Genomic DNA, 16,016 nt, shown 5'->3' on the forward strand with positions numbered 1-16,016 from the left:
GACTCCACGAGGAAAGTCACCGGAACTGCAACTGGGACAAAGGAGCAGATTTCGATTGACGTCAACCTTCGACATGGGCGCAAAAAGACAAAGGGCTTTGGACAATTAGTTGAAGAAAAATCGAAGAGTGATTTGTTACCGAACAACGATTGCACCTAGTGCGCCCCTCGGAAGCTGATCGGACACTCTGGGCAATGAAGATATTAAAAATGTCGGCAGAGCATTATTCCTTGTTAATTAGTCTCGCTTAAAGTGCTCTATTTAATCACCGAACTTTTAATCTCGTGCAGCAGGTGCATCCCTCGCGACCCGGCAGAGGATCAACTCGCATAAAGGGGCGGAGAAATAATAATCGGTGCACAATAATTTGTTGATGAATCGCTCTTCGCAAATGATTTATCTTCCGTTCCCGGGCTTCCTGGGCGGGATTTTTGTTTTAGGAGAGTCGCGTTAATTTGCGTTAACTAATGGACCATTCGGAAGACTTATTAGTAGTTGAACATCGTGAAAGTCAGACGAGGTTTAGGAGGAGACCCTTATCGATCTTGAAAGCCACTGAGAATAGTTTTATCTAACTAATGTTCTATGATACTAAACTAGACGATGAGGAGCGAAAATGTGTGTATACATATTTGCGTAGAGGGAAGCAAATATCATATTTCATGAAGTATTTTATTCTATGGCAATAATACCCTCTTAACAAATTATTGCATTCCAGTATGAAATGCATTCTTTAAATATTATTTCTCCACGTAATTAGCCCAAAATGTTTCTTGCAATAGTAAATGACCTTTATCTTATAATCATTCTTTTAAGCTCGATTAACCGATTGAATTTCGTGGCAGGAAAATCGCAAATCTAGCCACATAAATTGAATTTAAAATCGTAATTAAACTGAAGACTGAACGCGTTTGGACATTGCGGAAATGTGGAGCATTTCTGAGATAATTTGATTAACTGCTCACGAATCTGCGAGGGAAATCTAACCCAAAGTTCCAGTATTCCGGAAATTCGGAACATTCTGCAGATGTTTCGAAGATTGCTTCGGCATTCGAGTACTACAACAGTTATTGGGTTCGACGATCAATGTTACAGTTAATTAAATGATTAACTTCCGGCCAGTGATTCCGAGTGTAATTACAAGACGAACTAAAAAATGACAAATAGCTAAGTATGCCGAGGTTAATAAATACAATTTAGGTGTTCAATTATCATTAATTTTATATTTTAACGAGATTTAATAGTCACGGTAAGATGACTATTTTTGAATATCAGTTGAATTGTTTTATTTAACGCGACAATACTTAAAGTAAATCACTCGTCAAGTTTAATCGAATCAAAAATACTCGAATTAGGAAGAACACGCCTACGATCTCTGTTCCGTTAATATTTTGCTTGGTTGCAAGTTGTTCGGCCATATGCAGATTTCCGTGCAAGCATGTACGCTACTTTACATATCGAGTGCATGAATATGCATACACTGTTCATGAAATGGATAGCGCCTCCATTCCAGGGATCAGATCTTTCAAAACAACTCGAAGGCCTCGAACGAATCCACGTTTCCCACAAAGTTTTTAGTCATTAAATCTCCCCAACTAATAAAATATTTAAAAGATCGTCTTTCCTGACACCTGAGCCATAGAATAAAAAATTGTTTGTATTTTGCAAGAAAATCTTTTACATTTTCCGATCTCTGCAGTACATCATTTGGCACAGTTTAAATCTCGGTTATGTGAGTTATTAAAAATTAATTTTTAACATATTTTCTCTATAAGAAAAAAATATGCCCATATACTTTTGTAACGGCGAGTCTCGCTCGAGAATCGCAAGCTTTAATAAATAAATGTATCGTTGAAGTTCTCTTACAAAGTTTTAATAATTGCGTACAGAATGTACTCTGAGTGCGGATTAATTAATTGAAATTCCTTCAAATTTCAGTAATAAGCAACGAGACCTAACATATCCACCTATCATTAAAATTCGTGCAGCCAATCACGTATTTTGAGAGCACATACAAAAGAATTGCATATTCTCGACAGACAAGTATACCTGGAAATTCTTGCCCTGTAATCAAGGGCCAAAAGTTTGCCTGGAACAAACAGCAGTCGATTCGGGCCACGGAATTATCCAGGGGGATTTAAATTAGATGAAGACAAAATGCAAACGCGACAAACTTTTGGTCGATCAGCGAAAACCGCAAATGGAGAACGGTCGCTCTCAATATCAGAAGAAATTGGACGAGCCATTTGCTTTCACTTCGGGTAATAATCATATCGTCGAGATTGGCGAACAATTTCCCCGTTTTTTTTTTCTCCGCAACTTTTTATTATTCAGCTGACATTTCGACGTGAATAGAACCGAGGGCGTTTTTTGCGAGTTTCTGGACATTTCCTCGAGTGAACCATAGTAAAGAAATCCGTTTGGACACACAAGTCACGACCGGAAATCGGTGTTGGATGGGACAGAATTTTTGTAAAAGACTCAGATGCGTGTGAGGATGGATTCCAGGAAAATGCAATTTTCAAAGCATTTCCCCGATCCTTTTCACGCAGTAAAAAACCGTTTCTACCTTAGCATACACATAGGTTTCCCGGAATACTGGAATCATTCGACTCGATGCGCCATATATCAAAAAGATTAATAATTTGCAATTCCCTCTTGTTTATTTATAAAGGAGGATAGTAAGTTTTGAAATGAGTTTTAAGTGAAATGACTAAGATTAAGGGAGAATGAAAAACTATAGGAAATATTTACACTGTGAAGAAGGCATACATGTCTACCACATGATTTCTGAAAAACGACAAAGGCTGAAACGTATACCCCTGTAACCTGGCACGACAAGTCTGAAACTAAACAGTTAAGGTGGTTTCGGAAACCAGAAAAGATTATTTAAGAATAGACGGAACGGTATTCCGATTCAAAAGATATTCAGATTCTAGTGAAGAAGAACTCAATAGAAATCACTTTTCCATTGTTCTCTGCAGTTTTATTGTTGATATATTTTAAACAGAAATTTTCTTCAAAAGTCGTTTTACAACTTTTGTTGCCATCAGTTCACAAACAATCGATTCTAGTTTCTAAACTCATTTTCATTTTGTTCAGACTTGCCGTTCACCTGGAATCGTGTACGTCGTGAGAAAAGTCCTCCATAGTTAAACATTTTGAAGCCAAGTTTATTTAACCACTTGCGCTACAATTTAATTTTCGGTTACCGTGCCGCGCTCTACAATATAACATGCGGTATAACATCCGTACAACATACCCTATCGATTCTGAAATATTTCCAAGATATCGATGACGCTACGCGATGTCGTGCACTCTGGAACTGTAGCTCGAATAATGAACGATCCAACTGTTAGCCGACGTGCCGGACACGTCGATTTTGTTTCTGCGACAAATGCCTAACGACGTGGTATACATGTCGCTGGCAGTTTTGGAACAAAAGCATCGCGACGTGCGTGGCACGTCTTTATAGCGCAAGTGGTTATAATCACTATAAGGCATCAAATAAAACAGTACCGGAAGTAAATATTTCCTGTGCCATTTCGTTCTCTTTTAAACTCACATTGATTAAAAGGCATTTTACAACCTATTAAGCTTCTTAAGGCAGCGAAACGTCATATACAATAAATGGTAGAAAATGAACATTAAATGGAGAATCATTTTTTCTAGCGGGAAAAGTTTAAGGCCCCATCTGTTTCTGTTGACGCGTGATGCTGGAAGGATGCTATGAAGATTGCTCGAAGGCGCCTCCAAGGAAAAAAAAAAGAAAAGAAGACTATAATAAACGAGTACACTGATACGAGTAAATGGAGACTGAACGTGCAGCACGACGACCTTCGCGACTTGAGAATGCACCTTGCATATGAACAGAAAGATGTATGAACTCGAGACAATTTCAAGCTGCGGCGGAAGTTATACCACGAGAAATATTACCCACTCTAAAGAAAACGAGCTGCAAAAAGACGACAAGATAATAATCTCACGTAGGAAAAGTATTATGATACACGTGTTAATTCTTATTTTTCTAATTATCAATGGGAGTTTAATGTTAGGAACCCAAGTAAATTACTAAAAAATTTGTCAGACGATTATATTCGAAATTTCGTATTCATTATGAACCTTCATGGGTCACCACCAATTATAATATCACCATTTAATATATTTAAGCATGTTCTATACATTTATTCCAGAAGAGCTCGTAAATAAAAGTCGGTTCGTTTTAAACGATTGCAATGAATAATCTCCGAGTTCAATTACACCTTACTTTCCCAGAGGATTAGGAGAAACTTGGTACTGTAATTTACCTATATGTTACTAAGGGAATATCCGAAATACTTGCCATGATCTGTATATATACAGTTATGTCCCTTAGGTTGTCAATATAGCACAGGTAATAGCACCATTCCTCATTAATACACGCAATCCTCTCAGTTATGCCGTAACAATATTCCTAACCGTATTTCTCCTCCATGTACCGTATTATTATACATATTATACATGTCTATTGTAGCTACACTTGGCATTTCTCTATACCATTATGTGTGGGAAGCGTATTTTAATTATCCTCAATTTTTTTAAAATACCAAAATGTACAAATTTAGAACACTGACGACGAACACCTCTATTAATTACACTAGATCCTAATTCTCATCATGCCATACCATAATTTAATTTTTTTCAAGAAATCACAAATAACAATAATAAATAACACAAAATTTAAAATATCATTCTCGGCAAATTGAGAACGGCAAGAAAGTATTAAAACCCACCTCACAAAAAAGAACTATTAATCTTGAAAGTGCCTGAACTGAAATTTTGATCCTACTTAGAACCTCTAATCATAGACCTTAAATAAGTTTTCAGATGATATAAATAAACGAAAATTTTATACAATTAAGATCCTACTTCAGACATAAAAGCGGTAAATATTTCCATTTCTTCTACTTATAGGGCTAAAGTAGGACTAAATTCGTATTAAATAAAACGTACAAAATCGAAAGTAGGGCGTAAAAACCGAAACGGAACCAAGAGCGAGCTTCCTTAGGTTATCCGGGTTCCAAATACAATAAACAATTATTTTGTTGGGGGTGTCTACGAAATTGCCCGGTGTAATCCCGGCTTAAATCAGACACCATCCCCATGATCTTTACCGTTTACTTGGACGAGCACCCCTAAACGATTCCATTTTCCAAGAGATACCGAAGACCCGTCCAGAGTCGCCATTACACTCGCGGAACATGGATTCGCAAGAGGGAGCCGGATTTATGATTTATGCCCTCACTAGCCCGAGGAAAAGTTCCAAGATATACCCCCCGAAGGGCCTAAAGATTTTCGAGGCCACTCGTGCCAACACAATTTAGTCCCTCCGTCAGTTCCAGCCGTGATGGCGTCCATCCTCGGTCGAGGATCCCACCCCAAGCTTCAGCCTTCCTTCGCCCCTGCCAGCCAGGCGGACGGGAGAGACTTTTTCTCCAAGGGACTCGAAGGGATTGAATCCAATCTAACGCCGCCCACGCACGCACGAAACCAGCCAGCCAACCCAACGTGAAAACTTTCGGGAAACCACGCAACCAGCCGCATTCTTTCCCGCCGAAACCGTGTGTACCAACACACCGGTGCAGGGGGTTACCAGAAGGGAGGCGAAATTAGGTCGTTTCGCGAAAACCTGCCTGAAGGGTTAGGCCAAGCCGTTGGGCAGAACTTCGTGTGGGTGGTATCTTCCTAGAGAAGGTTTTGGAGCACGAGCGAATTTCTAAAAAAAAAACTACAGAGGGTGGTTTTGAAATTTCCATGACTGTTCGAAGGAGAAGTTTGGGAAAGTGCTGAATCCATTCATTCGAAGAAAAGTTTCATAAACGAAACCCCTCAATTTGATATCACCTTAAGTTTTCTAAGATAATTTAATAAATTTCTGAATGCTGTCTAAGAATCACAGCCGAGTTATATGAGGTGAACTTCGCGAGATGGTTTCTTCCTAGAGAAGATTTTGGAGCACGAGTAAATTTCTAAAAAAAAAAGGACCACAAAAGGTAGTTTCGAAATTTCCGTGACTGTTGGAAGATGTCTGTGAAACTGCTGAGTCTCGTCTACCCTAAATCCGAAGCCACCTGGTCTTTTTATTTAATTAATTACCTTAAGATAATTTTGGACTTTTCTGAAAGATGTCTAAGAATTACGGGGGAGGTTGGCTACACGGAAAAAATACATTTCTATTACAGTTACTATAGCGACATTCTTAAAATATTACGATAATTTGAATTACACAAATGATGATCTTGACTCAATCGAATGGTAAACGTAACCTTGCCAATAGTTGCTGAACCCACCGCGCTGAATTAAAAAGTTTCAGGAGGGATTACCATTTGTAATGGTAACATTAACTATGCAAAGTATGTCTGTTATGATAAGTATAATGTTACAACTCGTACCTTGTAGTTACCTTTACTAAACAAATAGTAATCCTTACTTCGGCTTTATACTATGTAATATCCAGTACATGGTACCTTACAGTAAGTTACGCTAGTTGCCACAATCTTTTGCCAAGGTTATCGCATATGTTGTTTTGCAAAATATTTACGGTTATCACAATTGTGGTTTTTCTAGCCATTCTCTTTTTTCGTGCGAATTCGGTCGATCTTCGCGGGAACCTATATAAAGGGTTTCAGTAAAGCACAAGAGGGCGAATTTCGCGAGGGTGCTCTCATTATGGGGTGCCCTTCGGAAATCCTTCTCATTCCGCTGTAGTTCGAGCGACCCTCCGAAACAAAGTGAAGTATAAAAAGGATCATTTTGGAAATTGTGCGACTTTTGTTGAGAAGCCTCAGAAATTGCCCAGTCTTCCCTGTCATAAATCTGGCTCTGGTACCACGGTCCCTTCCGTTTAATGGAACACTCCGTAATAACACCGTACATTTCTGAAGGACGCCTAAGAATCATGATAAAGGGAGCAAAATTAGGTCGTCGATCTGCAGGAATATACGTAAAGGGTTGTGTCAAAGAGCAAGGAGGTGAATTTCGCACGAGCGGTATTTTAGGGGGTGTCCTTCGCTCACCACCTTCTCCTTATAGAACCTCTCTACGTACGTTGAGTAAGACGACGGTGCGTAATTCTATTGGCTCCAATTTGCATAATTGAGCACTTAATCCATGCCCGATTCTATTTCGCACATTTAAAATATTTAGGATATTACCGCGCTCTTTTCAAGATCCACTTTCTGGACAGAATTTATAGCTGACCTACGTTCGATTCTTCGCTCCCTGCTCATTTATTTTAATGCCTAAAAAGGTCTGTTTCCTAATCTCCGAAGTTTGTCATTTAAATTGCACCTCCGAAAGTATCCTTATAATTAATTTCAATAAATTTTAAAACGTGAAACCTACACTGCTCGGCGACCTCGCGAAATTTCCAAATTTTCAACTTCATTTCCTCGAAATATGTTCTTTAGATTAAATTACACCTATTTCCATCTGATATGTCAATAATAATTTCAAGTATGGATGAACGTTTAGTAAAGATTAAGCAGAGCATATCTATACAACTGTAAAAAATCATGTATTCATACCGTCTACGTGATCTGATTACGCGAATTATTGTAAACCACCAGTGACGTGGGAAAGGGCCATCGAGAGCGTCGATAACTAATTAAATTTCGAGGTATGGCGCGTCGTACTTGAATTAAATCGAGGCACGGAATGCTCGATATTTTCCAACATGAACTCGGTACCCTCGATAAAAGTGGCGCGCGTTTAACGATGCACCTACACATCATCCATAATAAATTGTGTACTAATAAATTGTTCCTCGAGAAGTGCTTCGCGATAGGTGTTTAACAATAAATTGTCTTGCGATAAACCTTCCACGATAAAGTGTTCTGATACCAGATTGCCGAGCTGCGCCACTCGCACTTCGACCAAACGCGAAACCAGGAAGAAAATCTCGAAATAAAATCTAGCCTTGAAATTTCTATTCAAGGACCACCTCCCTAACCTTCCTCAAGACCATTCCAAAAACAATCCGATCTTTCACCTCTAATTAACTGATTTCACTCTCGCGTTACAGGCAATAATCTTCGATTTCCATTTCACAGAAAATCGACTAATCGCATCTGTTCAATACAAATTAATTTTCAAATTTTCAACAAACTAATACATATGGAAATCGAAGAATTCATTTACTGATTAGTAACAAAGAAACGGTGAAGTGACCGCTAATCGTGACTATTATAGCAACAATAGGTACGGTATAAATAATTCAGGAAACTTGACTCTAAAATAATCTGTACATTACGTGCCTTTCCGCCAATATTTTACGTGACGATCTCATTCTCATCTTCGTGTTTCTTTTTCAAGTCGTCAACGTAGTCGTATTTTGTTTTCCGCATCCCGCGTTACATGACGTGCTTTATACATTTCCTGTTTTATCACACGTAACACGGATGGTGCGGTACAAAAGCGAATTCCGCTCTTTAGGGCTGTATGTTTTATCACGATATCACAGAGTTTATTGCTGCGTATAACGCAAGGTCTTCAAAGCTTGAAACCTCAACTCGTTACAGAAATAAAGCTTTCCGCGTTCGCAGAGAGCCAAACGAACCAAAAGCCATTACGTGTCGATGATCGACTGCAAATATTAACAAAATGAAGAGAGGTACGAAAGGTTCTCCCTAATAACGTGGAACCATAACACAATTTTCTACTTAAAAGGTTTAAAGCTATTTGCACAGGACATTCGGAAAAAATCATTTGTAATGCCAACATACAAATGATTTCTAACTACCTCTGATAATTTCAATAGACTTATATTCTAGCGCATCTCGGGCCACCAATCTATCATTATCGTACAAAAATGATTGCTTTTGCGTTACTAGAAATCCAAACAACCTGATTCGAAAATTTCTTTCATATCCCGCATCAATCTGAAATCGCTAAATATTCTACCCCTATTGTCTTACACATGTTACTACAAAGGGATAATTGTTCGCTACAGAAGTACGGTACCGCGACTCGTGAAAATTATCGATCCTATCACAACTTCCTCCCTATTCGACCGAAATGTTGTAACACTTTCCACGATCGAGGTAAGCGCAAGTAAGAGGATTTCCAAACCACGACCATAACATACGTAAGTAGTTTACGGAACTATGTAAAATTAATTTAATCCAATTTTTACCCATCGTTGCTACGTTATGGACCATGTGATAAATCGGGCAATGCCTGCAATTCCCGGGCATTGTGCAGATTGCCCAATTTATCAAATTGCTCGTAACAACTATACACGGTGTTAGAAAAATGGTGGACACGATTTACCCAACGGTATTCTTGTCTAAAATTAAATCGAAAAGTCCTGTACTATTTTTACCTGCAGTCCATTGTTTGCCTGTGTAGACGGACGGCGGGTACGAAGACGGATAGAGGGAGATCGAGGAGCTCCGCCTTGGTTGAATGCCGGATCTGGATTGCGTTACTCAAAACAAAATTCCTTCGCTAGGACCCAAAGACATCCCCCTTCCGCCCCTCCTGACCTCCAAGGAAGCCATGGCCGCGACTTCGGCCGGCAAGGGTCCACGCCTGAGTAATTAATTGGGAAATAGTAAACAAGCCTCGTCGATTTACTGAACGCGATTCGAAGGACTCGACGTATGTTTTCTAGTCTGCACGCCGCAAACATCAAAGCACGGCTGATACACGTGAAATATAGAGCTTATATGAATGGAAGGGACGTAGGTAAGGAAGGGGGGGTTTAGGAGGAAATTAGAGAGGAAATTAATCCCTTATCCCTTTACGTACCGAAAATTCCTACTGCGCAAGTGTAGCATATACTGTAGCATGTTGTTGTGGCGGCCCTACTTTACGTAAACACAAAAAGACTACAAAAGAAATGAGAAGAAAAAATGCACCAAATTAATATTTATTAAAAATAAATACATTTCGCAATGATAAATCATTTTCTTGGCACGTTTTTTTACCATTCACCCTGCCGCTTGAATTTCGTGTATCAAGGATTCCTCTGCGCGCGCAGCATACTTTCGGTATCATTTAGAGAGAGAAGGTCCTTTTCTCTGCACAGGCAACGACTCTTCTCGTTAGCGAATTATCAGACATTACGGATTTCGAGTCGGACTTCCAAATCGACATTACGGAATTGTTCAGGACTCCGTCCTCCGTATTTTCTCGCGATCGGTCCTTACCTTATTTCGGAAAGCAACGAGCATTTAACATCGCGTTCTCAGAACTCGTTGAGCCGCTGCTCGTTAGAGCTGGTGGAAATAGGATATCCCGGAAACGCGAGCTCTTCGCAGCCATTGTACCATCCGAGTTGAAGTGCCCTCGGATGATCCCATTCGCGGTGGGATCGAATAATGCATTAATTTTAGCGGAATAAGTGAGGTCGCTCTCGGTCGTAACGACCAATCGTCCGGCGGCGGAAGAGGGACGCGCCTCCCTCTCGGTGTAATTAAAACTCGCGCCGCTCCGGTGGCCATTAAAGGGATATAAGGCGCAATTAGAAGGAGGCTAGAGGCGAAGCCGTGAAAAGGGGATAGGGCCACTGGTCGCGGTTTAGCAGTTCCAAAGAGCAAAAACCGAAGCGGGGCGTCGTTCGCCCCCTAAGTGGCTGGTTAACCCAGATCGTCGAGGGCGCCCTATATACATTATGCGGCGAACATATATCAAATCGTAAAATCCACTGGCTCGTTGCCCGGTTTCGAAAGGTTTTGATGGTTCGCCAGCGCGTGCAGTAATAAACCTTTACGAGCCGGAGAACAGGTGCGGAGTGATATTGCATTACAAATCCTCCTGTACTTCCGCGGCTCCTTCGGCCTCGCATTATTCCCCTAGGACACGTCCACGGCCCGGCGAATTCAAGGAGACTTTCCTCCCGCCAGGGCGCCGTATCCCGCGGAAGTAATTTGTGGAAATTGTTTCGATGTAGGCCAACTGATGAAGTTCTTCAATGTGCTACGAGACGGGGACTCCCCTCGTCGCCAAACGGAAAGCGATCCGCGTTAGACAGGTACTTGTGCATCCCGCGACTGCGTTCTCGGGTATTATTCTGCTGGAATCCCGCTCCTTGAGGAAATCGTTGCTGGATATTGTCTCGATGCAGGACACGAGGATGGTTCCTACAAGTTTGAGATGAACCCGCCGAGTCGCCATTAGTGCGAAGATCTATACAAGGAGCCCCCCCATTCTGACGATCAACGGGAGCATACCATTTTCAGGGATATTAAGGCGTGATTTAATACTTGCGACCAAGTTTGGAGAGAAAATGAACGAAGGGAGATACCTCGTATTATTAATTTCGGAACACAACGTAATTACCCACTTTTCAACGTGAACTGATCTTTCCTTAGAAATTGTTTCAATGCTGCTCCCTCCGACATGGTAAAGGAAACGTCCTGATTTCGAACAGTGGTTTGCAATTCATAACTGGGGATGAATGGGTGTTATCATATGGAAGAGGTCGCGAAGTGAATCTGAAGATGTGAAAGGTGAATTACTGGAATCACGTGAGGTTTGACTTGACGATGATCGTCTTAGTTATAATCAGTGGATTCGTTAGGAATGATGCGACTTCTGCGAGATGAAACTCCAAAACGAGGGAGCTTCCCTTGGGGATCTCAAATTATAATTTCTACAAAACTCCAGAATGTAGGATTCCTCCAAAACGACGGATAGATCGCACAAGTGGCTCGGGACAAAGGGCATAATTAGCGAATCTTGGGAATCATCCTCGTGCGTGTCCTGGTTCCTGGAGACCTAAACTCGTTTGTTCGATTTCGCATCAAAGGCAATTCGCGGATCCCAGGCGAAAGCCCTTGATGCCGGTTATGCTAATGCGCAAATACTCTCTCTGCAACCTCCACAGCCTCTGCAATTAAACCACGCAGGCAAAGGGAAATCATGGAACCTTTGGGAAACAATGGAGATACATACACTTACGGATCGGGTAGAAGTCAGCCTCCAATTCAACGAATAGAAACCCTTCTGAGATATGGTTTGTGTTCTTCATTCCGGCGTTCGCATTCGCGTATCAATCAAGACGGGGAAATTGCGGTAAAAGTATACCAGTATTCGATTTCCGAGAATGTAAGTGATAAATCTTCGAGAATTCGAGGTCTTGTTAGACCAGTTCAATTCCTCCACCTCTGAATACACTCGCATATAACTACAGCTGTGAAACCCAGTTTTCCTGCAACTCTTATATAGAGGAAACAAAATTTATTCAACCAAAGAAGTATTTCTTTGAATAGTACCAAAGATATCACCTTATTAATACAAAGAATAATTATTTGACTCGAATAAATTCAAATAAATTGTCATAATTCCGAATAAATGTAGCGTCCAGTTTATTCGAGGTTATTTGAGTCAAATCATTATTCTTTGAATGAACGAAATGTTTCTTTGCTTGAATGAGATTTTCTCCTACGTGTACGAGATAACTTTGTAACCAAAAACCAAAGTAAATAACATTAATCTTTTTTTATATAACATCTCTTCATTCACCAGTGGAGCATCGGGTAAACAGCACGCATTTCCCTTACTTTCTGCAAAAACGTTGAATACCTGTTTGCATGCCATGGATGTAGGATATATGGGATTGCACCCTAATCTGGCAATGTATATAGCAGAAATGAAAGAGAGAAAAAACATGGAGGCTGTTTTCTCACCCTTACCCTCTCTCTCTTCTTACGTGAAACGGCAACAAACCCTGAGGTCTATGATATACGTTCATCTTTTTCCAATAAAATAACTCATTTTGGACGTGTCCGGTTTTACAGACTTACTCGTCATTACACCTTGCTCGCGAAAAACATCGCGGCACTTAGAAATAAAAATCGTGCAAATCAGAGACTAGTATGCATCGTTTGGAATAACGCTAAGAGATGTCAATTCAATTTCGGTGGAAGAAATACTTGTACTTATCGAGATATGGTCATGGTTTTCTTTCGTTATGCCGAACCATGCATGTAGATATCAGATGTGTGCAGAATACTGATTTTCAGATATTTCAATTCTCTGTTAACAGGGTAATTGTATAAAGGTACACGATTGGAATCAGTGTTTCACTTGAATATCCGGTACTCCGGATATACAGGTAACGTCAAGACGGGCAATCGGAATTTCCTCAATTTAACCGAACTGTTTCACCTGTCCGATCATCTTGCAGGGGGGTCTCAGGGAGTACACCGGGCCAAATTCAGGAAACTAGATTCTGGAAGCAGTTAAACCAACGGTAACTGGCAAATGAAGCTGCGAGCACTGACTCGGGTGCAAATGGCTGTACAGTCGAGACTCCCTGTAAGCCTTTGTCGAGCATTGCACGTTTCACCTCGATGATTGTGCCTTTTCAATCGCGAGATCGCTCGGGGAAAAGGAGTTCAATTTAAACAAGCCCTGATGTATAATGCATCTCCCGACTCTAAGAAAGTTGTTCCCAATACCCGTGCTCCCTCTTTCCGTCTGAGAGCCCAATAAAACGCAAATAAAATCAAACTCCGAGAGGTTAATAAGCGAAATGCAGGTTTTATACATCGCATGGGAGGCATCTCGCAGAAGTAAAGTCGAAACCTGGATGAAACTTATGACCATTGCAGCGATGCAATAATGCATTTTAATGGTTGCAATGAAAAGGAAAATATCCCTGCTCGATCTCTCCGATTTGATTTCTTTTATAATATGTTATAGTAGACTAAAAACTAAGCGACACGTGTTTTTTTTTATCTGCCATTAAACACTTTAATGGGGTAAAACCACCATTCAAAGTAAGGCATGTCAAGGGGCGATTTGGTAGTTTCACCCACAAGAACATAATATTTTTCATTTCTCATTATGAGAAAGCTATTCCAGTTAGATTGGTTAAAAAATATTATGTTCTTGTGGGTGAAACTGCCAAATCGCCCTTTGACATGCCTTACTTTGGATGGTGGTTTCATCCCCTTAAAGTGTTTAATGGCAGATGAAATAAATACGTGTCGCTTAGTTTTTAGTCTACTATAACATATTATAAAAGAAATGAAATCGGAAAAGACGACCTGGGATACCTTCCTTGTGAGTACAAAAAAAAAGTATTTTGCCCAGAACATGCCATCTAACCCTAGACCTTGTGTATATTATTTTTTCTAGCCCCTAACTCGTGACTTGGGTAGATATCCACCCAGCTTGTTTCTCGTTGACAAAATGTATCCTATCAACAGTAAATTGGAATGCTGATAAATGAACCTCTTCAGTTTTTGACAAGAAAGTGAATGGTGAGTAGTTAATTCAATTGTATTCAACTTTCATTGACGAAAGCTCCATTTAAAGGTCGATAAACATAAAAAATGGTCTGCCTAGGAGGGAAGTTTGAAAACCTATTGAAGTGGGTTTATGAGAGTTCATTCATGAGTTCTAGGGTTAATAGTGTTGCTAGAAATAAATATAACACTGATAACCTAGTACAATACCAGTACTACTCTATAAATAACGCTACGTTGAATTAAATAATGGCTGGACCATAAAAGAAAATCTATTTGAAGACTCTAAAGAAATCATTTGTTTAACAAAGTCGCATCGAACCGAATTAGCAATTCAATTCGAGATCGTTTCAGCGAGAGATAAGACGAATGGAAATCATCCAACTCATAAAAGTACTTAACTCTAATTTACATTTATTTGCATCTACATTTATGTAAGACGAATTTTTCTGGAAATGCTCGACTCCCGACGTACATATCAATAAAACGCCTGGAGCCACTCAGAATTAAAATGTATAAATTAATTCTTTACCGTGAGAAAGCGTTTAACGCGAAATAATGGTACGTCAAAAACTGTCTAGTTTTTGACGTACCATTCCGTTTATCGAATACGTCAATAACTGGGATTTTTTTTACAGTTCAGAATTTTTTAGAAAAAAAAATCCGCACCCGTGGGAATTGCAAACACTGTTCAAACTTGAAACGGCGGTGCTATTCAAACGGTACTCGTCCAGTTTTCGGTTAAAGCAGTGCTTAATGATTACGGTGAATCGAAATCTCTCATTAAGACACCACTGTTGAGAAGCCAACGTCGTTATACATCGTTAATCTCGCGATATTGCCATTGATTACTCTTGCATTAACATCAACGTCGACGAAACGAACATTCAGGTCGTTTCAATAAAAAAATAAAAGAAAAAATTGGATTCCGATACATGACGAATTAATCTACCTCGTTTCAGTTCATTGATCTAAAGATAAATCCATCATTATCTCTCTTCCCACATATAACTGCTCTTCCTAAATATTGCTCGATTTTTTAGATAATTCTTCAAGAGTATCATAACTATCATAATTCTTAAGTTCAACCTGTAGCGATCATAATTTAATCGTTCCCAGTCTAGAGCTTTTAATTTTATGTTAATTCATCAAATCATTACAAAGAGAGTGATTTAATAGGAAAAATTTGTGCAAAAGAATCATTTCTTTTAAAATTACAAAAAATCAAAAACCTACTTTATAAAAAATTTTATATCACATGGATGAAGAACTTAATTGAAAACGAATTTAATCATAATTCATAAATTTCGTAGAAGAATAGTGTTTCGGCAACACAGGAAACATTATGCAACAAACTGATAGGCATGATTGATATAGTCCCATGACCCATGAAAATGAATTCTTAAGTTCTTTTCGAGATCAACACGAAATGTGCTTTATCACTCCCTAATCAGGATTGGACGTACCAAGTTAAGATGGATTAAGACGGCTTGCATCGGATTAATTCAGATGAATTACGTAAATGTTGAAAATATTGCATAACTCAGTTAATTTCCGAATTAGTCGCTCATATTTATCAGATTAATAGATAAGCTTTATACGAAGCTCGGTGCCGTGCATACGTATATTAAGATGTACCAGGTGTATAAGCTTAAATCCGCTGTTTTTTAGTCAGCAAAACACATGTTTTTTTTTTCATGGAAAGCGAAAAAATAATTTATTCAAAGTTCTGGCCCTCGCTAGCTACACATTCGTCCCATCTCTCGGGAAATTTGTGGA

The 16,016-nt window shown here is 39.5% G+C and overlaps 1 protein-coding gene across 2 annotated transcripts in view; it reads right to left on the reverse strand.

The window, feature by feature from the left end:
* Nucleotides 1-9,434, reverse strand: part of LOC105702924 — a 98,302-nt gene extending 88,868 nt beyond the window's left edge. For both annotated transcript variants that reach the window (XM_023435063.1, XM_012430885.2), the window contains exon 1: nt 9,362-9,434. The gene's annotated coding sequence lies outside the window, so the exon portion shown is untranslated. The remainder of the gene's footprint in view (nt 1-9,361) is intronic.
* Between the last annotated feature and the right edge of the window lie 6,582 nt (nt 9,435-16,016).

Source organism: Orussus abietinus, unplaced genomic scaffold, assembly GCF_000612105.2.
Source record: "Orussus abietinus isolate OABI.00-Male unplaced genomic scaffold, Oabi_2.0 scaffold140, whole genome shotgun sequence".
Taxonomy (NCBI): domain Eukaryota; kingdom Metazoa; phylum Arthropoda; class Insecta; order Hymenoptera; family Orussidae; genus Orussus; species Orussus abietinus.